The sequence below is a fragment of the Rhinatrema bivittatum genome, chromosome 10 (genome assembly GCF_901001135.1).
Source record: "Rhinatrema bivittatum chromosome 10, aRhiBiv1.1, whole genome shotgun sequence".
NCBI classification, from domain to species: domain Eukaryota; kingdom Metazoa; phylum Chordata; class Amphibia; order Gymnophiona; family Rhinatrematidae; genus Rhinatrema; species Rhinatrema bivittatum.
Window position 1 is genome coordinate 59,437,234 of NC_042624.1, and position 27,687 is coordinate 59,464,920.

A 27,687-nucleotide genomic window follows, 5' to 3' on the forward strand; every position below is an offset into this window, starting at 1 on the left:
AGATAGTGGAGAGCCCTGAATTTTATTATTCATGTGAAAAAAGGGGTATCTTGAAGTTGCTGAGCGGCAAGCAAGTTGCAAACTTGAGCAACTGCCCATCCCCCACTCCCCAGTTTGAAGTTTCAGCACTGCAGGAAACAATTCCAGTGGAGACAGTTGGACTGCATTTACAAAAACTTGCACACACTTATATTTATTTATTTATTTATTTAAAAGTTTTTTATATACCGCACATGGGGTCACTTACGTGTCCGTCTAGGCGGTTTACAATTTACATACACAATAAAAACAATTTGAACATAAGACACAATAAAACAAAATAAATCTTTCTTTACAAGTATCAAGCGGATATAGGTAATTCAGAGTAAACATTTAAATGGTGGTACTGAGATTGTATGCTTCATTAAATAGAAAGGTTTTAACCATCTTCTTGAATTCATTTCGATTAGATGTCATTCGGATACTGTCTGGTATAGAGTTCCACAAGGAAGGACCAAAAACTGAGAAAGCTCTGTTTCTTGTTAGGGCTAAGCTAGTAGATCTGACTGACGGAATTTCCAGTAAACATTTGTCTGTGGAACGGAGTTGTCTTGTTGGTTTATATATGTGTAGCATAGAGCAGAGCCATATAGAATTAGGGTTATAAAGTAGGTTGTGGATAGTGGTTAAGATTTTGTATTTTATGCGGTGAGTAATGGGAAGCCAGTGTAAATGTTGGAGTACTGGGGAGATATGTTCTCTTTTAGGAAGGTTGAAAATCAGTCTAGCAGTAGCATTCTGAATGAGCTGAAGTGGGCGTAAAGATGATAGTGGGAGTCCAATGTATAGTGCATTACAATAATCCAGATTTGATAATATTAAAGCTTGTGTTACGGTTTGGAAGTCTGATGACAGCAGAAGTGGCTTTAGTTTTTTTAACATGTGTATCTTGAAAAATGATTTTTTAACTGTTTCTGATATGTGTTTTGATAGAGATAACTTAGAATCTACTGTTATGCCAAGGTTTCTAGCATGGTTAGTTATAGATATAGAACTGGTATTCACCTGCAAAGCCAAGGAGCTGGAGCTCATTAACTTTATAGGACTGCAAATTTCTACATATTTTGTGGAAACAGTAGTGTTAGTTGGAGTCCATGCATACTTATATTAACGTGAAGGCTACTTTTTCTTATCTGATTGCCTCAGTTAAAACTTATGTGTAGCAATTCCTTGACTGGGTTGTATTGTTTATTGTTACTGAGTGCCCTAATCATTGCATGCTCAGAAATAGCAAGCACACAGGAGATAGATTAGATTTGTTCTCCTGTTCAAAAGTGCAGAAATTTTGCAGCCAAATTCCATCTTGAAGAACCCTTGTAAAAGTAAGTAAATTGCTGTTTGATGTTTCCACCTGGAGAGAAGTGAGAGTTACACATTAACACAGGCAGTCCAGATGCTCCCTAACCCTGTCTCCTCCACCCAACCTCAAAAACACCATTTTAAGTGGGAAAGATAGGGCTGCAGTTTTATTACATTTACAACAGAACTATTCTCAAGTGGTACCCAAGCCAAGCCAAAGTGTGCACCGTTGCCAGCTGCCCCACCATGGATCAACTAGGCCTCAAGTCTTATTTGGCCACCATGGAGCCAGCTATGCCAACTGCCCTGGGCAGTGTCCCTTCAACCAACTTGCCCCCCCTCCCCCCAGCTGCCAGGAGGTGCTCCCGCCATAAGCCCGTTAGCATAGCTTGACCAAGCCCCTCATGGCCAATTTTAAAATGTGTGAATGGAGAAAATTAACCAGTTTACCAATTAGTTCACCAGTTCACTCAGTCCTTATCCAGGTCATCAAGACCTTCCTGGTTCTTCAGCCTGTACTCCCCCAGTCTACCCAGACCTGCCACCCAGTCAATTCTAAATACTTTTAATGTCAGATAATTAGCAGGTGCATAAATACACAAAGAAGTTGGAAAATATACACACCTGTCTTTTAAAACCTACGTGCATAAGTGTTGGCCCCGCCTTGGAATATTCCTAGAACCACCCCTTTTTTAAATGCATATATGTGCATGCAAAAATGAAAATACATGCGGATTTTTGACATTTATAAAATACGGAATATGTGCGTAGAGGCTACTTACATGCATATTTGCTATTTTTTCTGCTTTTTGAAAATTCACCTTTAAGTTTCTGAATAGAACACCAGATAGCATGCCAGTCGTCTGCATCCAGACTCAGAAAGAAGTCAACATTCCACCTATTAATCAAATTATTATGAATATCACTATCACATCTCTAAAATAATGATAAACTTGGGAAATAAATTTATCAGAAACTCTTCTCGTGATAATTTTTTCAAAATCATCCTTCCCTCGCAATGTAACTGTTTCCCTCCCGTGTTTGTAAACATCCCTACTTAGCTGTAGGTATAGAAAATGAGTATGTTGGTATGCCAAACTCTTCTACTAAATCATCAAAAGATTTGTAGACATTTCCCTCCCATATCTGCTTGAGAAAATTCAGCCCCTTCACATTCTAGGCCTGTGAGTCCAGAGATAGGGAACATCATATAAATAAGGGTTATTGGAAATGGAGAAAACAGGGGATAAAATGAGCTAACCCCCAGCAAGGATTCTGTTATCATCATTCCAAATCTTCAGTGTATATGATATAATTAGACTGCCCTATGAATCTTCATGATAATGGGGGATTTGGGAGAATAGCTAAGCAGCACAGCAAAATGATATCCATTAGGCTGTGTCTCCTCAAAATCTTTCCTGTGAAACAACACAGCATCAGTGACCAGCCAATTCTTGACTCCCAATCAGTCTAGCAGAGAGGTAATAAAGATACAAGTCAGGAACATCCAGATCTCCAGAGTCCATTGGCTGCTGCAAGGTAGAACATTTTATGTGTAGTACCTTACTCTGCCAAATTAAAGAGATAATGGCCCCCCTAATGGAGGAAACAACCTTAAGGGGTACAGAGCAGGAAAACTGTTGAAACAAATATAACTTGCGAGGGAGCACCAACATGTTTATCACAGAGTATCTACCAAGAAAGTAAATTGAAAAAGAAGTCCATCTAATCAAGTCAGATTTTACTTCTCTTAATGATTTTCAGGTAATTCAGAGCATACACTTCTGAAGTATTAGCATATATCTGCAACTCTAAGAATGTAAATCCAGAGGTCATAACAGCAAAGTCTTTTAAACAGCCAGGAAGAATGAGATCCATATTCAGCCACTGTGCAGCTCAGCTAGTTAGCCGGATAAACCTATCTGGATAACTTAGCTCATATATTCAGTGGTGCGGCCTATCAGGTCGATACTGTAACGTGCGGTTGAAGATTTCCCGACTGTAACGTGCTGGGAGCGCACAATTCAGACGCGTAAGGTGATCCAGCGATACAGTCTCCAGTTTCACGCGTCCTTAGCGCTTCTTAAAACAGACGCATAACCCTTTCCGCACGCAGCATGTATATGATATGTAAATGAACGAATTAGCTGTATAATGAAGGAATTAGCTATTCCCCTCCGATACTGTGACGCGCGCTCAGATTATCTCCTTTGTAACCCGCTATTTTGCCGCGGCCTTAACGTGTTAGTTTACCGCCTACCCTCTACTTGGTGTTAGTGTGGTGTTAGAAAATTAAAACGGGAATAAAGTGTAAAAAATGGTGTAAAAAAAGTGTAAAAACATTGCTTATCTGCCCTGGCCCCGTCCGGTCTCCGGTGCAGCCCCAGTCCTGTCCCCTCCTCCCGAAGCAAAAAAAAAAACCGAAAAAGTAGCAAGGCTCGGGCCTGCTACGGTAGTCCCTTCTCCCTTCTCCTCTCCTCCCGATTTCGGCGCTCAAGGCCCCGTCCGGTCTCCGGTGCAGCCCCAGTCCTGTCCCCTCCTCCCGAAGCAAAAAAATACCCGAAAAAGTAGCAAGGCTCGGGCCTGCTATGGTAGTCCCTTCTCCCTTCTCCTCTCCTCCCGATTTCGGCGCTCAAGGCGGCCGGGTGGGCGTGCATTCATCCAGGCAGAGGGAGCCGGAGGCCGTTTTCGCCGCCGGCTCCCTCTGCCTGGATGAATGCCCGTGCGATTTCGGCGCTCAAGGCGGCCGTGCATTCATCCAGGCAGAGGGAGCCGGAGGCCGTTTTCGCCGCCGGCTCCCTCTGCCTGGATGAATGCACGCCCACCCAGCCGCCTTGAGCGCCGAAATCGGGAGGAGAGGAGAAGGGAGAAGGGACTACCGTAGCAGGCCCGAGCCTTGCTACTTTTTCGGGTTTTTTTTTTTTTTGCTTCGGGAGGAGGGGACAGGACTGGGGCTGCACCGGAGACCGGACGGGGCCAGGGCAGGTAAGCGGGGGCTGGGGGAAAGTTTGCTGAGCATCGGGGAACATCTGGTACCTGTCATTTCAAATGCCATTTGAAATGACATTTGAAATAACAGATACCAGCGCGGCCGTGAAGCGTTAAGCCCGCGAACCCAGGATACTGTATAGGCGCTCTATACAGTAAAATGGGTTGCGCGGGCCTAACGCTTGCCTAAGGCTTCGCAGCCGCGGCATGCATTTGCATGCAATTTGAAGAGAGTATCGAGCGGTAGGTGAAGAGAACTGTGCGTGCGGGGAACGAGGGTGCGCCTGACACTGCCGCACTGTTTCTACCGCGGCCTTAGAGTATCGATCTGAGAATTAGCTAGAGCAGTTATCCAACTAACTCTGAATATCAGTAGAATCACTAAATCTAGGAACCTCTCAATCTCCTTCCACCACTTAGCTGGATAAATATTTAGGAGGATAAGTATATCCAGCTAAGTGGCGGTCGCTCACCTCAACCAAATATTTAATCTGCACCAATTAGCCAGATAAGTCAGAACTTATCCGGCTTAGTGATGCTGAATATCGGCCTCAATGTGTTTGGGGCCTATCTCTAGTGCTATAGATTTTGAGTAATTAATCTTATACCCTGAAATGGTGTGGTAGTCCTTCAAACAGATTAAGTAAGGCAGGGCCTGATTTCTCCTTAGGAGTAAGAAATAGAAGAAAATTGTCAGTACATAAAGCAATTTTTTCATTAATATGACCATGTCAAAAACCAGATCTGCTATCAATTTCCCAATTTTTTTTGTGCAAAAGCTTCCAATGCCAAATTAAACAGGTGCGATGGAAGAGGACAACCCTATCTAGTCCCCCTCCGTACAGGGAGAAGTCCAGACCATCATCCATTAAGCACTACTTATGCCCTTGGCAAACCAAATCCAGGCTATAAATGCATCTGAAAGGCCCAGTTGCTTCAATATTAAAAACATATATTTCCAGGAAATTCTGTCAAAACCTTTTTCAGCATCTAATGATAAAATGAGACCCGGGATCTTATTTTTCTTTGCAAGGTGAATATTATTAAACAGTCTTGTGCACCTGATAAAAATCCTACCTTTAATTAAACCAGTCTGATTTTGTCAGTCAATGTTGGCATAATATACGTTAACCATAATTAAGGCAGAAAAAGACCGCATCAGTCTCTGCCTCACAGAGCTCGGTTTAATTCTCAACACTACTTGAAATAGCCCACCTTGCATAGGCTTCTTTGGATGGGCTCCCTGTCCTGCATATTTCAGTCTTTTTTTCAACGACTTTTGGAACATCTGTTGCCTCGGAGTACTGGTTGGGGAAGGGTGGAGGGGGAGGGAGGGGTATTTAATTTTATTCTGTTCCTGTTCACAGTGGGGTCTGCAGAAACCCTTTCCTCACTGTGCTGGTTGTACTGGTTTATCTGAAACTAATACAATGTTTTTCCTTAAAAAAGGATTGGAAATTTCTCCATTATTAAGATTAAGGCTATCTATGTTAACCAGTGTCAATGTGCGGCTGTACAGTGTCCCCTCAACTATAATGAAACGACCCTCCAAGTCCTTGCATGTGTTGACATCCTGAAATGGAAGTGCTTTATATATCAAAACACAAAACACCTCTGCTTTTGGAATTCTAAGATGCAGCTAGCACCTAACCCACCCAATACTTTTTTTATTTTTAACTTTATATGCTCTTCCTTTGTTAAGTGTGTTTCCTGCAGGAATGCTAAGTGTGCATTTTGCTTTTTAAAAAACTGAAATATCCTAGTACACTTTATCATAGGGAAAATTCCCCTGACATTCAAAGAAATAATTCTAACTTTCAAGCCCATAATCCTAGTCATAAAAATATACAAAGAAAATGACTCATAAAAAAAATAGCATAGTCATCTTAGTCCAATAAAGCAATTCAATACAGCAAGTAAATAAATTCTTTGTTAAAGTTTAATAAAATTGAATGTGTCAATTTTTCCAAGTTGAACCTAATCTAATGTCAAACAAGAAGTCCCAGTAAAACTGAAAACTCAAACTGGTAGCTAGCATAATCATTAAATACCTAAAGTTTCCTAATCTCCAGTACAAAAAAATACATAGACGGTAACTTTGATACCAGCGCACAGACGCACATATATGCGTGTTTTCCAGCTCGCACCAAAGGATACAACCATTTTATAACTTATGCACTCATGGTATAAAATAGGCTGTATGCGCATACATAAGAACATAATACTTGCCATACTGGGTTAGACCAAAGATCCATCAAGCCCAGTATCCTGTTTCCAAGGATGGCCAAGCCAGGTCAAAAGTACCTGGCAGAATTCCAAGGGGTAGATAGATTCCAAGCTGCTTATCCCAAAAATAAGCAGTGGATTTCTGCAACTCTACCTTCATAAGGGTTAATTAACTTTTCCTCCAGGATCTTGTCCAAACCTTTTTTAAATGCAGCTACACTAATAGCTTTCACCATATCCTCTGGCAATGAATTCCAGAGCTTAATTATGCATTGAGTAAAAAAATATTTTCTCTTAATTTTAAATGTATTACCTGGTAATTTCATTGTGTGTCCCCTGGTCTTTGTACTTTTTGAAAGAATAAACAACTGATTGTTAACTCGTTCCATTCCATTCACTAATTTATAGACCTCTATCATATCTCCCCTCAGCTGTCTCTTCTCCAAGCTGAAGAGCCCTAACCTCTTTAGCCTTTCTTCATAGGGGAGCTGTTCCATCCGCTTTATCATTTTGATCGCCCTCCTTTGTACCTTTTCTAATTCTGCTATCTCTTTCTTGAGATGTGGTGACCAGATCTGCACACACTACTCAAGATGAGGTCGCACCATGGAGCGATACAGAGGCATTATGATATTCTCTGCTTTATTCTCCATTCCTTTCCTGATAATTCCTAGCATTCTATTTGCTTTCTTGGTTGCTGCTGCACACCGAGCAGAACATTTCAATGCATTTTCAATGATGATACTTAGATCCATGTGCACACGGTTTTGTATGAACGTGCACGTGTGCGCAAATGACGCCTCTACCGCGTCATTTGGGGGGGATTTTAGTAGACACGCGCCGACACAATTACCCAGTTCGTTCCCAGTTCGCCCAGGTAAAGGATAGGACTTCTTAACCCCCTAGTTAATTAGCTTCCCTTTTACCATTAGCCCAGACACTTAAAACCCCGCTGACTAGCCTTTTTGTTTTAGTACTTACACGCCATCCATAGCAGAAGTAAAGTTGTGCGGTAGGGGACCCCGGCACGTGCTTGTGCAATGTAAGTATTTATGCCCTGGTTTCATTCATAACTCCTGGAATGCCCATGCCCTGGCCTGCTCCTTTTTCAGAAAAAAATGTTTGGGTGCGTACCAGGAGATACGTGCATATGCGGGTGCCTTTTAAAATCTGCCCAGCACGCGCAGGCCCAACTTCTGCTTGTATCCCCCTGCTTTGACACGTGCCAGGCTTTTAAAATACACTCCTTAGAGTGCCACATTGTTAACCATTTAAAGGCCAAAGAAACACAGTACAGAGGGGGACATTTATCAAAATGCGTTAGGGTGTTATCGTGGGTGTTAGGGCCCAAAGCCCACGATAACGTCATAACGCATGCGATAAAAGCAAGTTTGCTTACTGTAAACGGTGTTTCCGTAGATAGCAGGAGGAAATAGCCATGCTGTCTGGGAAGCACCACGATCCTGGGTAGGCGGAGTTTCTCTTAGCTGATCACAGAGTTTTCAACTCTGTGCGTCTGCGCGGTCATCTTCCCACGCGGGTCCCTCACCTCTTCAGTTTCTTTGTAGTCAAGCAAGAGGTAAGTCCAGAAGGTATGTCTGTCTCCATGTGACTGTCTAGGGAGGAGGGAGGGAACGCATGGCTAATCCATCCTGCTATCTACGGAAACACCATTTACGGTAAGCAAACTTGTTTTTCCCGTCGATAGCAGGGCTAAATTACCCATGCTGTCTGGGAGTCCCAAGCTCCCGGGTTATGTCCTTGTATATTTATTGTTTGTATATCAACCCCTGAAGTGGTAGACAGTCTAATGTTCTTTTTAGTGATGATAAGACTGCTGTGCCTAGTGCCGCATCAGAGGTCGTTTGCTGTTGTAGGCAATAATGCGATGTGAAGGTATGAATGGACGACCATGTTGCCGTTTTGCAGATATCAATTAAGGGAACTTTGTTCAAGTGGGCAACAGATGCTGCGGTGGCGCGGATTTGGTGCGCTTGAGGCTTTGTGAGTAGTTTTATTGAACGCTTATTGTAGCAAAAAAGTATGTATTGTGATAACCAACTGTTACGCTTGGGCTGAGTTCAGGGGTAGTGAACACCACCCAAAAGGGTGGCTCCAGGTGGAGAGAGACAGGGATGGCTGGAAACCGTGTCTGGGTCCCGGCTGGGTCAGGGCAGACAGCAAGTAGCAGTGTCTGGGTCTAGGCTGAGTCAGGGCAGGCGGCAGTTAGCAGGGTCTGGGTCCAGGCTGGGTCAGGGCAGGAGGCAGATAGCAGTGTCTAGGTTCAGGCTGGGTCAGGGCAGGTGGCAGGTAGCAGTGTCTAGGTTCAGGCTGGGTCAGGGCAGGAGGTAGAGCAAGGCAGGTCAGAAGGCCCGTAGGCCACACACACACAGAAGGCCCGTAGGCCAGACACCGTAAGTGGGGCAAGGCAGGTCAGAAGGCCCGTAGGCCACACACCGTAAGCAGGGCAAAGCAGGTCAGAAGGCCCGTAGGCCACACACACACAGAAGGCCCGTAGGCCACACACCGTAAGCGGGGCAAGGCAGGTCAGAAGGCCCGTAGGCCACACACACAGAGAAGGCCCGTAGGCCACACACCGTAAGCGGGGCAAGGCAGGTCAGAAGGCCCGTAGGCCACACACACACAGAAGGCCCGTAGGCCACACACCGTAAACGGGGCAAGGCAGGTCAGAAGGCCCGTAGGCCACACCCACACAGAAGGCCCGTAGGCCACACACAGTAAGCAGGGCAGAGCCCGTAGGCCAAACACACACAGACAGTAGAGCAGAGGGCCCGTAGGACCGCACGCACAGTAAGCAAGGCAGGGCAGGGCAGAAGGTCCGAAGACCATACACAGCACAAGGTAGAAGGCCCGAAGGCCGCGCAAGGCAAGGCAAGACAAGACAAGGTAGAAGGCCCGAAGGCCGCGCAAGGCAAGGCAAGACAGAAGGCCCGAAGGCCACGCAAGGCAAGGCAAGACAGAAGGCCCGAAGGCCACGCAAGGCAAGGCAAGACAAGACAAGGTAGAAGGCCCGAAGGCCGCGCAAGGCAAGGCAAGGCAAGGCAAGACAGAAGGCCCGAAGGCCACGCAAGGCAGGGCAAGGCAAGACAAGGTAGAAGGCCCGAAGGCCACGCAAGGCAAGGCAAGACAAGGTAGAAGGCCCGAAGGCCACGCAAGGCAAGGCAAGGCAAGGCAAGACAAGGTAGAAGGCCCGAAGGCCACGCAAGGCAGGGCAAGGTAGAAGGCCCGAAGGCCACGCAAGGCAAGGCAAGGCAAGGTAGAAGGCCCGAAGGCCACGCAAGGCAAGACAGAAGGCCCGAAGGCCACGCAAGGCAAGACAGAAGGCCCGAAGGCCACGCAAGGCAAGGTAGAAGGCCCGAAGGCCACGCAAGGCAAGACAGAAGGCCCGAAGGCCACGCAAGGCAAGACAGAAGGCCCGAAGGCCACGCAAGGCAAGGCAAGGCAAGGCAAGGCTAGGCAGAGCAAGGTCAAAGGACCACACGCACAGCAAGCAAGGAAGGCTAGAGCAGGGAGCCCAGGCGAGCTCGATGCCGAAGCCTTGAGGGAACTGTCAGGCAGGGTTATAAGGGAAAGCCCAGAACATAGAGAGGAGAAGGGAGATAGACTGGGCCTGTCAGGAGAGCCAGCTCTAGAGGGACCCCTGGTGGTGAGGCGGTTGCACAGCAGCCATAGCCGTAACACCAACTGGCTATGGTCCTTTTTGAGACTGGTTGTCCAGGATCATTCGGGTTAAAGGAAAGGAATAGTTAAGAAGGCCTCGAAGTTGATTGAGTCCTATTCTTATAGTAAACCAACGCTCTCTTACAGTCCAATGTGGGTAAATGTTTTTCACGCTCGTTATTATGTGGTTTTGGCATAAAAATAGGTAGAGTTATGGTTTGATTAAGATGAAAGAATGTTACAATTTTTGGCAGAAAGGAAGGGTGAGGACGAAGTGTCACCTTGTCATGGTAGAATTCAAGATAAGGGGAGTAGTGAACCAAGGCTTGTAGTTCGCTGACCCTCCTTGCAGAAGTAATGGCAATGAGAAAAACTGTTTTCCATGTCACATATTTGATGTGGCTAGAGTCTAATGGTTCGAAAGGCGGAAGCATTAGTTGTTCCAGCACTACATTTAAGTCCCATGGAATTGGGGGCTTTGTCACCGGTGGCCGTAGCCGGATCATTCCCTTCATGAATCTAGATATCAACGGATGGTTAGACATTGGAAGGTTATTAAAAGGTTCATGAAAAGCTGCTATAGCACTGATATGAACTCGCACCGAAGTGGTGGCTAGTCCTGCTTCGTAGAGTGTGTGCAGATATTGCAGTAATTGAGTGGCAGTGGATGAGAAAGGGTTTATGTTCTTTGGAGTACACCAGTCCAAGTAACGTTGCCACTTTCCTTTGTAGTTACGTCTGGTTGAAGGTTTATGTGATGCAATAAGAATATCCTCTAGATGAGAAGATAAGCCTAAGGGAGTTAGTATTTGCCTTTCAATCTCCACGCTGTGAGATGAAGTGATTGATTCATGGGGTGAAGTAATGAGCCCCCTTCCTGTGTCAGAAGATGTGGAAGGTTTTGTAGCATTATCGGTGGATGAATGGAAAGTTTCACGAGATATGCGTTCCAGGGCTGTCTCGGCCACGCCGGAGCTATTAAAATCATGTCTGACACGTTCTGGATGCATTTCTGAATTGTTCGAGAAATGAGTGGAATGGGTGGATAGGCATACATCAAGCCTGGCGTCCATGGAATGAGAAAGGCATGTGGAGCCATCCTTCGATTGCTGGGGTAAATTGAGCAAAAGGTTTGGACTTGTCTGTTTGCTTCCGTGGCAAAAAGATCTAGTTTGGGAAACCCCCACTGTTTGAAGATGTTTTGCGCCACCTCTGGATTTAAGGTCCATTCGTGTGGATGAAAAATCCGACTGAGACGGTCTGCTGTTACATTGTCCAGACCTGGAAGATACGTTGCTTGAATTGACACTTGGTCTTTGACTGTCCAATGTAGAATTCGTGTTGCTTCCTGGCAGAGAGTCCAGGAACCGGACCCTCCTTCCTTGTTTATGTAAAACATGGCTACCTGGTTGTCTGTATATACCATGAGCCTTAATCCCTTTATCTGATCCGAGAACGTTTGAAGTGCCATCCAAATGGCTCTTAGTTCCAGGAGATTGATCTGATATATAGATTCCTGAGGGGTCCACAGACCTTGAGTTTTCAGTTCGCCCAGATGTGCTCCCCAACCTTTGTTGGAGGCATCTGTGGTCAGAGTTATCTGGTGAGGCGGTAAACAGAATGGAGCTCCCGAGGAAAGGTTCTTGGGAAGGAGCCACCATCGAATGTCCTCTTTCATTGCATTTGTAATTTGAATTCTGGTGCTGAGTGGCTGTATGAATTGAGACCATTGAGTCTTTAAACCCCATTGTAAGCGGCACATGTGAAGTCTGGTGTGAGGAACCATATAGATCACTGCTGCCATATGACCCAGAAGTTGTAGAACCTGGCGTGCTGATGCTCGGTTTCTGTGAAGTAGGCTGTGTGCCAATGATTGTATGTTCTGCATCCTGTCTTGAGGAAAGTACGCTCTCTGTTTGACTGTGTGTATGAGAGCGCCTATGAACTGAAGTATCTGAGTCGGTTGTAGGTGAGACTTCTCGAAATTGATAAGAAATCCCAACCTCTGAAGGTATTCTATCGTGCGTATCATATGATCTCTCAGTGTAGACTGATCCGATGCTACTATTAACCAGTCGTCCAGATAAGGAAATATTTGGATCGAAAGTTTCCTGAGGTGAGCCACCACCACTGCTAGACATTTGGTGAATACTCTTGGGGCTGAAGATAGGCCAAATGGGAGAACCTTGTATTGGTAATGTATATCCCGAACTTGGAAACAAAGGTAACGCCAAGAAGACAGGTGAATTGGTATATGGGAATATGCATCCTTCAGGTCGATGGAACATAGCCAATCATTGTGCTGAATCAGCGGTAGGGTATTTTTGAGAGAAATCATATTGAATTTCTCTCTCTGTATGTGTCTGTTGAGTAGTCGGAGATCTAGAATGGGTCGTAGGCCCCCCGACTTCTTTGGAATGAGGAAATATTGGGAATAAAACCTTTGGTGTTGTTGATGAAGGGGAATAATCTCCAGCTCATTTTCCAGGGGTATAATATACTCTTGTCACTGTAGGCATTTTCTCCTTTGGAAATGTCAAGATATTAATAAAATAGCTCTTAATTAAGTCCTTTAGTGGCATCCATTTTGTTTTTGGGAAATTCAAGATTCTTAAGTTATTTCTCCGCATCTGATTCTCCAGGAAATCCAGTTTTCCATTCACGTATGATTCAGACTTTATAAGATTAACCTGAACTTCTTTTATATTTCTAATATCTTTTTCCACATTCACAACTGTAGATTCAATTGTCTGAACTCTCATGTCCAGACCATTAGATTTCTCTAAGTTCAATTTTACTGCGTTTGTTAAATCCACTATAGCCTTATTCATTATTGTTAATGCCTTCCATATTTCTTCAGAGGTTATTTTTTCTGGAACGCTTAATGGATGTTTCAACACTACGTAAAATCCTTTTTTCTCACCTCCTTTGTCCAGAAGGCCTTCCTCATCTCGCACGTCTCGTTCCAAACCAGACTCTCATTCCCTGGAGCCTGTACTCTCCAGGCTCACCGAAGCCGGCGTAGAATCTATGCCGCTTCTCTGGGGGTCCTCCGTTGTTCCCGAGGGCTGGTTCGGCGAGACTTCCTGCAGCTGTTCCATCTCCCCTTGCATCGGGGGTTTGCAGGAGAGAGAGGGAGTTGTCGGCACGCCGGGACTAAGAGAAATCTCATCGGCCAAGGCGTGTGGCATCCGCTCATCGCCATCCATGCCAGCGGCACCCCTCACCGGCTCACTCTGCAAACCAGGAAACGCTTCTTCGATCCGCGTCTGACGAAAAGATGATACAGGAGTCGAGGCCGAAACCTCTCTTATCCTGGCCTTGCGCTTAGTATGAGGCATTGAAATAAAAAATAAGAAAAATTCTTCTCAGGGAAATCTTAAGCAAGGTAGGAGAAATGAAAACACGGAGCTAGTTCGTTTCCGTGTTCACCGTGTGGCGGCCATCTTGGATCTTCCCTGTTTAATATTTTTTATGACTTTTTATGTCTTAGCATTTACATATTGTTTTGAGGACACATTCCTCACCAACACACCTTGTTCTTTTTTGATTAGGTATACTGTGCATAGTGGGGTAGATTTAAAAAAAAAAAAAAATGTGAGCACATGGACTTGGCTATTTTATAACTGGTACGCGCGTTATAAAATACGATATCCACGCACACATGTGCATTGGATTTCAACATCCGCGTGTGCATGAGTGGGTGGGTGGCGTCCTCCGCGCGTAGGGGATGGAATTTTAAAAGACAACACGCAGTAATGCAAGAAGGGCTTCCCCAACTCCCTATAACTCTACCTAACCTTCCTACCCTTTCCCCTCTCCTCTTTTCCCCGACCCCTAACCCTTTCCTAGCTATAATTTTTGTTGTTTTTTACCTTGCTGTTCCAAAGGTGCAGCAGTAGATTCTGGCGTTGGCCAGCCTCTGGCGTGCGCTCTCCCAGCCAGACCCCTGCCCAGACCCTGCCCCTTCTGAGAGGCCCAGCACTTTGGTGCATACCAGAGTTTACGCACATGACAATACGCACAATAACAGATACGCGCGTAGCCGCACGTATCTGTTAAAATCCGGGGTCGGCGCGCGCAGGGCTGCGCAAAATCTGCAACCTGCGCGCGCCGAGCCGCACAGCCTGGCTCCGTTCCCTCCGAGGCCACTCCGAAATCGGAGCGGCCTCGGAGGGAACTTCTTTTTTTGGCCTCCCCCCCCACCTTTCCCTCCCTTCCCCTACCTAACCCACCCCCACAGCCCTATCTAACCCCCCCACCTTTATTCCGTGAGTTACGCCTGCCCAAGGCAGGCGTAACTCACGCGCGTGATCAGGCTGCCAGCAGCCGTGTTCCAGTCTGGGGGTTGGTCTGAAGGCCGCGGCCACGCCCCCGGAACGCCCCCGGGCTGAAACCAAGCCTGCAGCCACGCCACGGACCCGCCCCATCGCCCCCGACATGCCTCCCAAGCAAAGCCCCGGGACTTACGCACGTCCCGGGGCTTTGCGTGCACCGGCGGCCTATGCAAAATAGGCGCACCTATTTACCTCACTTATTTTAGTAGCCCTCAGATTGCTTTTGCTCTGCCTATATCATTTTGGAGGTATGGCTTCTTAAATTACACATCACACTAGATGAGATCTCATCAATAACTTGTAAGAGAAGCACTATCACCTCCCTTTTTCTACTCTTTCCCATTGCTCAGTTTCATTCAGCCCACAAGATCCCAGAAAGAGCTAATTGCAACAGGAGCTCCTGCCCATCGCCCTCACTTGCTCCTCCATCACCCTCACTCCCTACCCCCCACCCCATAAACAGCTGATTCGTAATGCAACCCATTTGCAATACAAGATTCTCCATTCCTGGCTTATAGTCTTATCTATGCTTTCTAGTTTTTCTCTGGCTCTGGCCATTGCCTTATCACACAGTTTTGAAGCCTTGAGATCAGCAAATAAGATCACCTCAAGATTTCTTTCTTGTTTCAATGGCTTATTCCTACTGTTTACTTCTCCCTTGGATTTCTATACTCCATTTGCATGACTATACGTTTTGCATTGAGTCTTAGTTGCCAATCACTTGAACATTCCTCAAGCTTTCTTGAATTGCTCCTCATTTTATTTACTCCATCAGAAGTGTCCACTCTACTGCAGGTTCCTAGTATTATCCAGAAAATAAAAACTGTATTTACTAACTTTCTGCAATATCATTTATGAAAATATTAAACAGAACAGGATACGGAACTGACCCAGAAGCACTCTTCTGATAATCTCTCTTTTCTTTGTGTGAACTGCATTTACCATTAATCTTTAGTGCTTATCACTCAGCCGGTTTCTAACCCAATCTACCAACTTTGGGCCCACCCCTAGACTCTTCCATTTATGTATGAGCTTCTTATGTACGATAATATCAAAAGTTTTACTAAAATCCAAATATACCACATTCAGTGTTCATCCTTAATCTAATTCTTTGGTCAACCAATCAAATAAATTGATCAGATGTGATATAAATCTTCTCACGCTTGTAAAATGGTGCTGCCTTGAATCCTGTAGTCCATTGGATTCAAGATATTCCAGGATCCTTTTCTTTATGAGTGACTCCATTAATTTACCCATTTCTAAAGACAGAGTAGAGCTGCCAGAACCTCCTTGAATTTTCTTAATATACATCTGGCCCCACTACCTTGTCCACTTTCACTTATTCCATTCAAACCTTTTTTTCTGTAAATGATGTCTATCCATAGTGATTGAGGTCCAGTTGTTGTGACCATCGCTGCCCGACATCTCTGCTCCGCCCACCTTACCTCTGTGGCGACTCCCTCCGGGGTTGAAGGAAGGCTGGCTGCCGCGGCGTCTCCCTGCCAACTCTCTCCGGCATCCCTGGACCGGCTCGACGCTGCAACTCCGCCATGTTGTTCTGATGCCTAGGGGCGCGCACACGTGCATCCCGACTGAAGTACCAGCAAGGGCGTGAACCTCAGGGGCGTCCCCCTGAGATGATGTCATCTGCTTCGGATATTTAAAGGTCTTTGATAACGTTAACTAATCGAGTTAGCAAGGATACGCTATGGGATTCGCTAAGGACTCTCTAAGCCTTCCTAAGCTGCTCTGCTTCCTCGGACTTACCAAGGCTCCTCGGGGGCCTCGCTCTCTCTCTCTGTTTTCAGGTTACAGACGGGAACCGGTACTCGCTCCTAGAGGGCCCTCGTTCCTGGACTTGATGATTCTTTTCTGCCTGGAAGCAATCACTGCCTACTACCTCAGTGAGTTACCATCGCTCTCTCAGAGCTTTCCCTGGAACCAGGTACTCGCTCCTCGAGGGCCTATCTACTCCAGCTCCTGAGCTTCCATGAGACCACTGTGTGAGTGTTACCACCTAGCTCCTGTACAAGAACTCTGCATACCCTGCCTACTCACTATCTTCAGTTTCTCTACAGCTCAGCCATCCAGGGATCGCTGTCCAGTATCTGAGGGACAACAGCCCAGCCGGGCATTCCAGCTCACTACTGCCACCTCTGGTGGTTTCAAATCCTGTTTAATAAAAGTACTAGTGTGTGTCTGTCTCCATACTCTAAGCCTAACTGGTGGTCCCTCTCGGGATCTCCCCCCCGGGGGCGTGGTCATCTGCCACCAGCCCAAGGATCCACCCACAACTATCCCAAATACCAATAGATTGCTACTCCAGCAGTCTATCAGACAACTGATTGCTACTCTTCTAGCAACTCCAACAACAGAATAGTAACACCAGTCTCTTCTTTTGCAAAGACAAAAATATTTATTTAAGCAGGAAAGTGAGGCAAGAGTAAAAACTCACAGTGAGAAAAGGCAGTGGGGAATTAAGGCCCCTGATCAACTAAGATTTTTCTTCCACTTTATGGCCATTAGAAGAAAAGCTTAGTAAAGCAGGCAGGATAAATAAGAGAGAAAAAAAAGGAGAATATTACAAAATGAAAACTTGACAGGGCATGTATACATTTGCAATAGAGCTTGCACAATCATTTTTCCATTGTTTCTTTTCTAAACTGGCAGTTTTGAAATTGGCAGGTGAGTCTGTTTTGAAAATTAGAGGAGTATCTTTTATGTACTTTGTGAATGCCAGTCCCTGAAGTGTTGGGCAGTGCTAGCCTGCAAAATTCTGGATGGCTTAAATTTTCAGGACAATTTTGACACAGTTTTTAGTGTTCTAGAAGGATTTAAACTAACTTATGGCACTTTTGGAAAGACTAGGATTCTTATTCAAACAGGACTTTTTCCTATTCTGTGATTATAAGAATAAAAAAAATCCCAGGTGTGTAATTCTTGGTGCCAATCTCGTTTTATATTCTACATCTGAACTTATGTTCTGCCTTTAATGAAGGTGATATGCCACTGTGAATTGGTATAAACAAGAAAACCTCAGAATACCTTATGGGACCAGATCAAGAGATCTGGCCCAGTCCATCTTAAGCACCAGACAAGAGGGAATCCAGGTCTGGGAGGAGGCACCTGGGAAGATGTATATCTAGCCAGGCCCAGGAGGGCACAGGAGGCCCTGGGGAAAACAGGAAGAATGTCAGGAAAGGCCCAGATCAAGAGACGGTAAGTTGTGATACTGCTTCCTTTGTTTATAAACTGTGGAGATATGCAGAGGGTTTTTCTGTTTTGACTTAATAAGGTTCCTGAATTCTCAGCCAGAGCCTAGCCTGTAGCTATTCTCTGGCCATTCTGACTGTACAAGGTGAGTGCCACATATGGTGTCAAAAGTGGGATTTCTGAGCTACGCTTACACAGGCAGAAACCCATGCCAAACAGACAAAATGTTTTTTTTTCTTTTTCCTGTTTCCTGGGACCCAGAGACAGCAACTGCCTAGGAGAAGGATTTACACAGGCTAAGGAGAATAATTCTGCCTGTAGAGAGGAAATTAACAGTGTGTCAGTGCTGAACAGGCAGGGTTTGGTTTTCAAGAAAAAAAGAAAAGTCTTGCGCAGGTGCTCGGGAGCACGGATTCATTGAGTAACCAGGACTAATAAGCCAACACAGAGCGGGTGATACAAGTCCTGATGGAAAGCCAGCAGCAGCTCCAGAAAGCTGTTCAAAGCTGCCCCAACCCGGGTGGATCCTTCACCTCCCATCCTGTTTAAGATAAAGGCAGGGGAGAACTTGGAGATCTTCTTGAGAAACTTCTAAAGGCAAATTTGCTTACAAGCAAAAGTCAAATGGTCTTTCAAGCAGCCAATCTAGAGGGAAAGGCTACCTATGCATCAAGACTTCCATCCTAGAAAGGGCAGGATATACTTCAGAAACCTTCTGGCATCAGTTTTGGTGGGGCGTTATGCAGCCGGGGAAAGTCTCCAAAACCTATTTCACCGACCCAAAGATGCTAGATGGAAATGACTACAATCGGAGGCAAAGACTGGCCCTCAAGGTAGCCAATCAGATGCTTCTGGAACAGTTCCTAAACGGGCTCGACTGGCCCCTGCAGAATTGGGTCTCTTGGCATCCCAGGCTCACTTTGGAAAAAGCACCAGAAGTGGCAGATACCTTCCACCAGGACCTGTTGATGCCTGAAGTGATGTGGAGGCTAAAAAGGCAGCCCACACAGGCTTTGTGGTGCAGTAATAAGAGCAGAAGCCCCCAGCAATGTCCCTCTGAAGTGGACAGTTTGAAGACTGGGCCAGGCACCCAGGCCATACCTTCTCCCGCTTGCTTCAATTGTGGAAAGAGAGGTCACTTGGCCGAGACTACCAGTATGACAAAGCGAAGCAATCGATGTCCACATGGTGACACAGCTGGTACTAAAGAATAAAGTCCATGTGGACAAAGGAAGGTCTTCCAAGCTTGGTCGATCCTCAAGGCAATAGAACAAGGGGGTCTTGGAGGAACTGGTACAACCCAGTAACAGGAGTGTAGATACTTTCTTCTTCTGTGCCCTTTGTGTGGGTTGTGGACATAAGGAAGAACATTGCTCATATGGAAAAGAAGAAAATGAAGAGCCCTTGGGAGGAATGGGTACTGTTAAACAGAATTGCACCTACAATAAGACAGAGGACCACATTGTTGAAGAGTGTCCATAGCTTGAAGACATTTATTTATTTAAAAATATTTCTAGCTCACTCATTCCAAAAACATTGTACTGGGCGGATAGTGCTGGACATTGTGTGGGAGCGGAAGCTAGCATAATGCAAGAAGGAACAGGTTGCGGGGGACAGCCCCAGAATGAGAATGAAAAGTGGGAAGAGGACTGGGCAAACACTTTCGCAAAACTTCAAAGCTGTAAATTGGTAGGTATCCCATATTGGGAACTTAAAGAATTTGTGATCCAGGTGGAGCTGGATGACGTTTCCACCCAATCCCTGGTAGACTCAAGGGTACTTCCCCCGAGTTCTTTTGTCCAATGGTTTTCGGGGAAAGATTGTCCCTAGTTCAAAACACTATAAGATCATCTTATAGGCAGTCAAGCCAGATTGGAACAGCTGATACCCCATGAACCCTGGAACAGTTTCCCAAATAACTTGGGGAAGGGAAATCTTAAATGGGTTAAGCAGCCTCAGCATAGGATGAGGAGCAAACAGACAAACAGGAGTCTTCTTAAGAGTATACCTTTAGTAAGGGCAAGAGCTGAGAGGGAAGGTGTAAATACACGAAAACCCCAGAATACCTTAGGGACCAGATCCAGAGATCTATCCCTGTCCACCTTAACCCCAGACAACAGGGAATCCTGGTCTGGAAGGAGGTCCCTGAGAAGATATATATCTAACTAGGCCTAGGAGGGAACAGGAGATTCCAGGGAAAACTGGAGGAACCTTAGGAAAGGCCCAGACCAAGAGATACGGCTTCTTTTGTTGATAAGCTGTGAAGTGTTTTTCTGTGTGATTTTATAAAGTTCCTTCATATTCAGCCAGAGCCTAGCCTGCATTTATTCTTTGGCCATTCTGACTGAACATGGTGCCCCAGCCACAAATGTGGCACATTTCTTGGTACAGACACCATTGGGCATGTGATGACTTTCTTAGGTCCAGTTCACCCAGTGGGATTAACCTCTTCTGGCATATTTCATCTGATTTTACTTCATTAAATAAATAGTTCTTGAAAAATCTGAGTTTATATTACAGTGCATTGTTTTGGTACAGACTGAGTGGGAGTTATTTGATCATTGTGTGGCAAGTCACATGCTACAATGTGCCAGCTGACTTACAATGCAAAAGAGGTAAAAAGCATAATGCTCCTACTTGCAAACTCTTAATCAGTGTAGTAGCTTCCATCCCCTGACAGTGAGTGTGTGGCTGTGTATGATTGTGGATGCACCTTACAAAATATGCATATATCTGGCTGGCAAATTTTGTGCATGTATTCGTGTGTGTGTGAGAGAGAGTGCTACACAGCTGCCAAGATCAGTACTCATCAGGATCAGAGCATAACTTTCCCGCTCCAAACTTCAAAACCTGATCTGAGCAACTCTCAGGCTCTCACCTGTTCTAGAGGTCAAGCCTGGCGAGGTGCTGCAGGGAACTGGAGACCACTCACTCCACTTCCTCATGCTAACAGCTGAATCTAACATAATAACTGAGTCTGCAGCTGGATTTTTCCACTACTACTGAATCGATATATCAGTAGAAAGAATATTATAATTTGTCACTGCTGAAGAAAGTAGAATGATCTGTCTCTGGAGGTTATTGATAAAACATGAGAGAAAACAATGAGTTAGTTGTCAGTTTGCCTGGCTGGATCAGGAATGCGCATCAGCTTCAGTGCGAGAAATATAATGGTGGGCTGGAAGCTTCAAGAAAAAGGAAAAGTAAACCGTTTCTAAAACAAACATTGCTGTGTTGTCTTCCAAAACCATTATGTAAAGAGGTCACCTCAAACTGGTTTTGTAAGTCCAGCATGTAATACAGAGACAGAGACTAATATAGTACAGTGGTATAGTGTTACCAAAAGACATAGCCACAAGGTTCCTGTTATTGTGATCGCAGGGATGTGGTCACTTGCTCAAGAGAAAGTGAGCCCTTGAACCACAGTGCAACCTCAGACGAGGCTCCAAGGTAGACACCATGGAAGGTGAGCATATCCAGGCATGGCCTAGGCTTAGAACGTAGCTTGGAACTTGGAACATAACTTGGAACTAAGAACAAGGCACATTCAGGCCTCCACTGAGCCTGTACACAAGGAGTGAGACCCAACAACGCAATGCTGGTCTCTGGGGTAGCCCTCTGGCCACTCAATAGCCCTTTTGGACCTGCCGCTTGGGAATGGCTTGTGTGTCAGGACAGACGAAGGCTAAGGACAGGACATGGCATGGAACTTGGATGAACATTCTAGAGACTTGGAGCTTGAAATGGAGACTCTGGAAACTTGGAGCTTGAGACGAAGCTTTAGGTTCAGGAACAGTTCAGCTTCCTGGGGCACTGCACCTCAGTGTGCCCTACACAGCTCCCTTTGGTTGCGGACTACACGGGGAGTAGGACAGGCTCAGGACTGAGACTTGGAGTCAGACACATCAGAATATCACTTGGAACGAGAAACATGGCTTGGAACAAGGAAGATGGCTTGGAACAAGGCTTGGAATGAGGAACAAGGAGGTCTGCTGGCAGGACAAGATCCACAAGCCCAGAACTAAGAACATGACTAGGAACTCAAGACTTGACTTGGAACTCTAAAAACAAGGGTGGACTCCGAGGACTTGTTCCAGCAAAGACAGATTTGGAATCAGGCCCTGTGCCATGAAGCGCCCTCAAGAACCACGACACTGGAACACCTGGAGGAAGGACGAGGGAAAGTCCAGAAGGCTGACCTTGTAACAAAGACCAGACATCAGAAACTTGATTGAAGATTCAGACGAGGCAGACATTCAGAAGACTTGGACGAGGAACTGACGAGAGACCTGGAACATGGAACAGTCGACATGAAGGAGCTCCGACGAGGAACAAGGAGACCAGGAACATGGAACCAGAACTTGGAACAGGAACAAGAGGATCAGGAATATCCAACGAATAACATGAAGACCATCAAGACAGAGCGATGACCATGGAAGACAAACCATGGACAACCATGAACAGTCCTTGCGATGGCCCAGAGGAACTGATGAAGAGCCCTTTTATAGGGCTGAAGACAGGACGAGGCGGTGACATCATCATTGGCTGCGGGGCTTTTTCCGCCGCAGGCCCTTTAAATTCACTGGCTCCTGCTTAGGTGCATGCACCTAAGCAGGAGCCAGTGTTAGGGCAGGAGTGGCAGCAGTGGCATCCAGCCACGAAGACAGAGTTGGCAGCGGTGTCAGGCCTGCCATGACGAAGGGGTGATGGCAGCCAGCGGTGGCAACGGAACTCAGGTGCGTGGAAGATCCTGACAGCGTCTTCCAGCCGCACAAGAGGGCCGGAAGCATCAGCGGCACCCGGGCCTCATGGGCTGGAGGAGTCGGCGGCACTCAGGACGCAGAGAAATAGGCATCGGTGGCATCGGCCACGGCTCCAATGGCGGTGGGGGGCTGGTGAGAGGTGAGACTGCTTGCGGGCTTGTCGCAACAGCACCCCCTCCTCAGCCTCTTGTCTTTGGTTGCTGAGGACACGAAGGTATATCTTCTATACCAGCTGGGGAAATCGAGGGTCCAAACACAAGATCTAAAGATGCTTGTTTTTAGGAGCTGAAGCAAGGAAACGTTTGGAACATACTGAAGAACATAACTGAATACTGGACACAAACTTAATTAAAACCTGATGAAGGCATAACTCAGATTTCTGAAGGCGCAGGCATAACAGTAGCATCTAGGAATATTGGTCCGATTCTTTAGGCTTTCACTTGGTTGTAACAGAAGTGTGGAACATATTAGAGTTGTTGTCCTCTTGCTATATTTGCAACACCAGAGGTAGTTAATTAGAGCATCATTGCTAGATCCTTTTAGTACTGGAAGTGTTGTACCAGGAAAACGAGTAGCCAAAACTTGCAGGATTACAAACGGATTAGCTCTTGGATAGCCAATGGTACTGGAAACAAGTCTGTGTAGTTAGGAACCATAATAGATAATACTCAGACAATGGTAAAGCTGATCTTGAAGAAAATATCTTTGTATCCCTTGACGGTAAATGCTGCATGGACTTGGGATTGACAGATAGAGTGGAACGCAGGCTTTTGCAGAACAGATTATAGATGAAAATAACCCATTTTACTAAGGCCCAAGAAGGGAATTAGATTCTTAGGTTGACAATCCACGTTATAGTGGCTCATAGTAATGGATTTTGTCTTTCATTGAAAACCTGATACTAGGTGGTTTGAACAAAGTTATTAGTCCCTCACATACTTTCCACAGAACACATGGCATGGACTTAGGCAGAACTAGTTTCCAATCATAGAAGAGGGAAATCTCAACCAATAAAATACTAGCTAGATCTCTCTTGGCTTTTATTTCCTGTCTCCCAAGCAAGAGGCTCTTCAATGGATTCTCAAAAGAAAACTTTTGATTTGCACAATTATAGTGCAGATATTCCATTCTCTTTTTCACTGTCATAGAAAGATTATCAATCTTGATCATTAATTGAGGGGATTCCTGAGCAGATCTCATGTGCAGTCGATGGAATTAAGGATCCTTGTAGGGACAGAGTTTGAGATTTAATGTGGAACAACTTGAGAGACCAGAGAAACTCTTAGTTCTTCTTATAAGGACAGTCTCATTCACTTGAAATGTATAATTAGGATCTCCAAGTTTCAAAATCAATGGTCACCTCCCTGATGCATGTAGCAGAAGAAACAAAGCCCAAGAAGAAGATGGTAGAAAAACCTCTTAATTGATCAATGAGTAACGGTGCTGAAATCCAAAAACACTTCAACAAAAAATACATTATTGACAATAGAGTCCCAGGGTTATGCAGTGAAAGGATAGTGTTAGCTTTTCAAGACAAGATGGAAGCTGACTATTTAAGTTCTTTGGCTGGCAGCGGAGAAAGAACTAATTGTCATGATAGTGAAACTGAGAGAAATCAGGATCTTCCAATCCTTTTGATATAGTCCCACATAGATGACTCGTGAACAAAATGAGAAGCTTGGCAGTGGGTGCCAAGGTAATAGCGAGGATTGCAAACTGGTTGACTGATAGGAGACAGCATGTAATGGTAATTGGAACCTACTCTCAAGAAAGAACGGTGTTAAGTGGTGTGCCACAGGGATCGGTTTTGGGACCGATTCTGTTCAATATCTTTGTGAGTGACCTGGCGGAAGGGATAGAAGGTAAAGTTTGTCTATTTGCAGATGATACTAAGATCTGCAACAGAGTAGACACGTCTCAAGGAAAAAATGAAAAGTGATTTAAGAAAACTTAAAGAGTTTCAAAGATTTGGCAGCTGGGATTCAATGGCAAGAAGAGCAGAGTCATGCATCTGAAGTGCAGCAATCCAAAAGAGTTTTATGTGATGGGCGGTGAAAGACAGATGGGAGAAGGACCTTGGAGTGATAGTGTCTGATGATCTGAAAATGGCGAAGCAATGTGAAAAGATGACAGCTACAGCCAGAAGAATGCTGGATTACATAGAGAAAGGAATAACCAGTAAAAAAAAAAGAGGTGATAACGCCCTCGTACAGGTCCTTGAGTACTCAAGGTGATAACGACCTCGTACAGGTCCTTGAGTACAGGCACCAGTATTGAGTACTCTAGGTGAGGCCTCACCTAGAGTACTCAATACTGGTGCCTGATCTCATAAAGGATAAAGCCAGGATAGAGACAGTCCAAAGAAGAGCAGCCAAAATGGTGAGGGGTCAGCATTGGAAGACTTATGAGGAGAGGCTGAAGGATCTGAATAAGTACACCCTGGAAGAAAGGAGGTGCAGTCGAGATAGGACACAGACCTTCAAATATCTGAAAGGTTTTAATGATGCACAATCGTCAAATCTTTTCCACTGGAAAGAAATCAATAGAACTAAGGGTCATGAAATTAAACTCCAGGGAGAACCAATGTAAGGAAATATTTCTTCATGGAAAGGGTAGTGAATGCCTGGAATGCCCTTCTGGAAGAGGTAAAGACGAAAACAGTCAAGGAATTCAAAGGGGCATGGGATCAACACTATAAATCCCTAAAGGCTAGAGGTTGGAAATAAAGAAAAGAGTGTATGGGTGTAACTACTGGTGTGGCAGTTGTTACCCTTAACAAATAAGCCTTGATACTATTACTGCAACCCCATCATTGCTCTCTGCTTTAATGGCAGAGAGAAAAGGGAAATTGGATTCAGACAGCAACCAACAAAGGCTCCGACTTTTACGGTTTGGGGAACAAATAAACATGGGAGTAATAGCTGATGCGGCACTTACTACACTTAATCACTAACAGGTCAATACAGTAAAGTGCGGCCGCGGTTACCCTGCTCCTAACCTGCTTTCTACCCACTTTTCGGCCGCATTAGCCCTTCCTGCGATACACAATCCCCTTTAACCTACTCTTACCGCGTCCTTAAATCACCGGGTAACCCCTTCCGCCCGCGGCATGTATATTACATGTAAACGATTGAATTAGCTATTCCCTCCCACACAGTAACGCGCGCCCCAACTATTGCTTTTTTACCCTGCCGTTTTGCCGCGCGTTTAACCTGCTAACTTACCGCCTACCCTTACCCCTGCGTTAGAGGCAGGGGTAAGGGTAGGCGGCAAACTTTCCCCCAGCCCCCGCTCACCTGCCCTGGCCGCGTCCATGGGTGCTGGTCTCCGGGGCAGCCCCAGTCCTCTCCCCTCCTCCCAAAGCAACGAAAGCGGAAAAAAGCGAAAAAAAAAAGTTGCAAGAGAGAGAGGGGAGAGAGGATGGGCAATCCTACGCTCGGGATTGTCAGTCCTCTCTCCCCTCCTCCCGAAGCAAGGCGCGAAAAGCAGCCTTGCTTTTCGGGAGGAGGGGAGAGAGGACTGGCAGTGAAAAGCAACGAAGCGACTTACTTGTTTTGTAGCCCCCCTCCGAGACGTACATCGGCGACGAGGGACCGGGCTTCCCTCCCCTGCCTCCAGCTGCCCGCGAAGATAGACGCATTGCACGGGCGAAAGCGGCCCCTGTGCGTGCAATTGGGCCGCTCAAGATGTGACGTCACGACGTTTGGCGTCACGGCATGTGACGTCACAACGTTTAGCGTCACGGCATGTGACGTCACGTCTTGAGCGGCCAATTGCACGCACAGGGGCTGCTTTCGCCCGTGCGATGCGTCTATCTTCGCGGGCAGCTGGAGGCAGGGGAGGGGAGCCGCGGTCCCTCGTCGCCGATGTCCGTCCCCGGAGGGGGGCTGCAAAAAAAGTAAGTCGCTTTGTTGCTTTTCACTGCCAGTCCTCTCTCCCCTCTTCCCGAAAAGCAAGGCTGCTTTTTGCGCCTTGCTTCGGGAGGAGGGGAGAGAGGACTGACAATCCCGAGCGTAGGATTGCCCGTCCTCTCTCCCCTCTCTCTCTTGCTACTTTTTTTTTTTCGCTTTTTCCACTTTCGTTGCTTGCTTCGGGAGGAGAGGAGAGAGGACTGGCAATCCCGAGCGTAGGAGAACCGTCCACTTCCTGGTACCTGTCATTTGAAATGACAGATACCAGCGTGTCCGTGAAGCGTTAGGCCAGCACACCCAGGATACTGTATAGCGCTCTATACAGTAAAATGGGTTGCGCGGGCCTAATGCTTCACGGACGCTTCTTAGACGCAGCTTGCATTTGCAAGCTATTTACATACAGTATCGAGCGGTAGGTGAGCTGGACTGTGTGTGTGGCAACCGCGGGTGCGCCCAGCACTAATGCAGGTCTCCCTACCGCTCCTTACTGTATCGGCCCGTAAGGGCTTGATTTACTAAGGCTTTTCTCCCATCTGTTTCTATGATAAAAATGTTTGGTAAATGAGGCCCTAAGCCTGATACTTTTGATGCAACTCCAACATTGCTCTCTGTTTTCACGGCAAAGGTTAAGGGTAATTGGACTCAAACAGCATCCGAGGGCACTGATACCCCCATGCCTATCTGCTAAACTGATAGGCATGGGGGTAACCCGCACAGTGCGGCAGATACTGGCATAAGCTTGCTGGGCAGACCGGCTAGATCATTTGGTTCTTTTCTGCCGTCATTTCTGTTTCTATGTAACGCCCCCTCCCCCAACCCTGAGCCATTCCCAGCCTTTGGTGGAAGGGGAAATTACAACGTGAGCAGGCAAGGAAGCAATTCCTTAGCAAAGAACAGCAGAGGGTAAAAGCCGTTTCCACTGGTGAACCAGCGCTTTCCCCACAGAAATAAGCTTGTAGAAAATTGCCCTCCTCATGTGCAGGTAAACTTTTTATAAGCAGTGACAGCACATGTGTAACTTTACCAGCAACAAACGAAGGTGTTCCTGGAGACACGGTCTGCATACTTCTGAATTTTCTAAACTCTAACCAGCCCTGTGACGCTTTGAAAGGACTTGCGCCAGCCGAGCACCACACCTTCGTAGGTAGAGATAAAGGCCACACTCTAACCAGCTAGCAAAAAACGTGCCTACGTCATGCTCTTCCGTACGTGTCTCCTCCCCATTTCTAC

The 27,687-nt window shown here is 46.0% G+C and overlaps 1 long non-coding RNA gene across 1 annotated transcript; it reads right to left on the reverse strand.

Moving 5' to 3' along the window:
* Positions 1-281: 281 nt before the first annotated feature.
* LOC115100096 lies at positions 282-27,568 on the reverse strand. The gene is made up of 3 exons (XR_003858959.1): positions 27,482-27,568; positions 2,121-2,236; positions 282-1,390 (listed from the first exon to the last, which is right to left on the reverse strand). It is a non-coding gene; the product is annotated as an uncharacterized LOC115100096 (long non-coding RNA).
* Between the last annotated feature and the right edge of the window lie 119 nt (positions 27,569-27,687).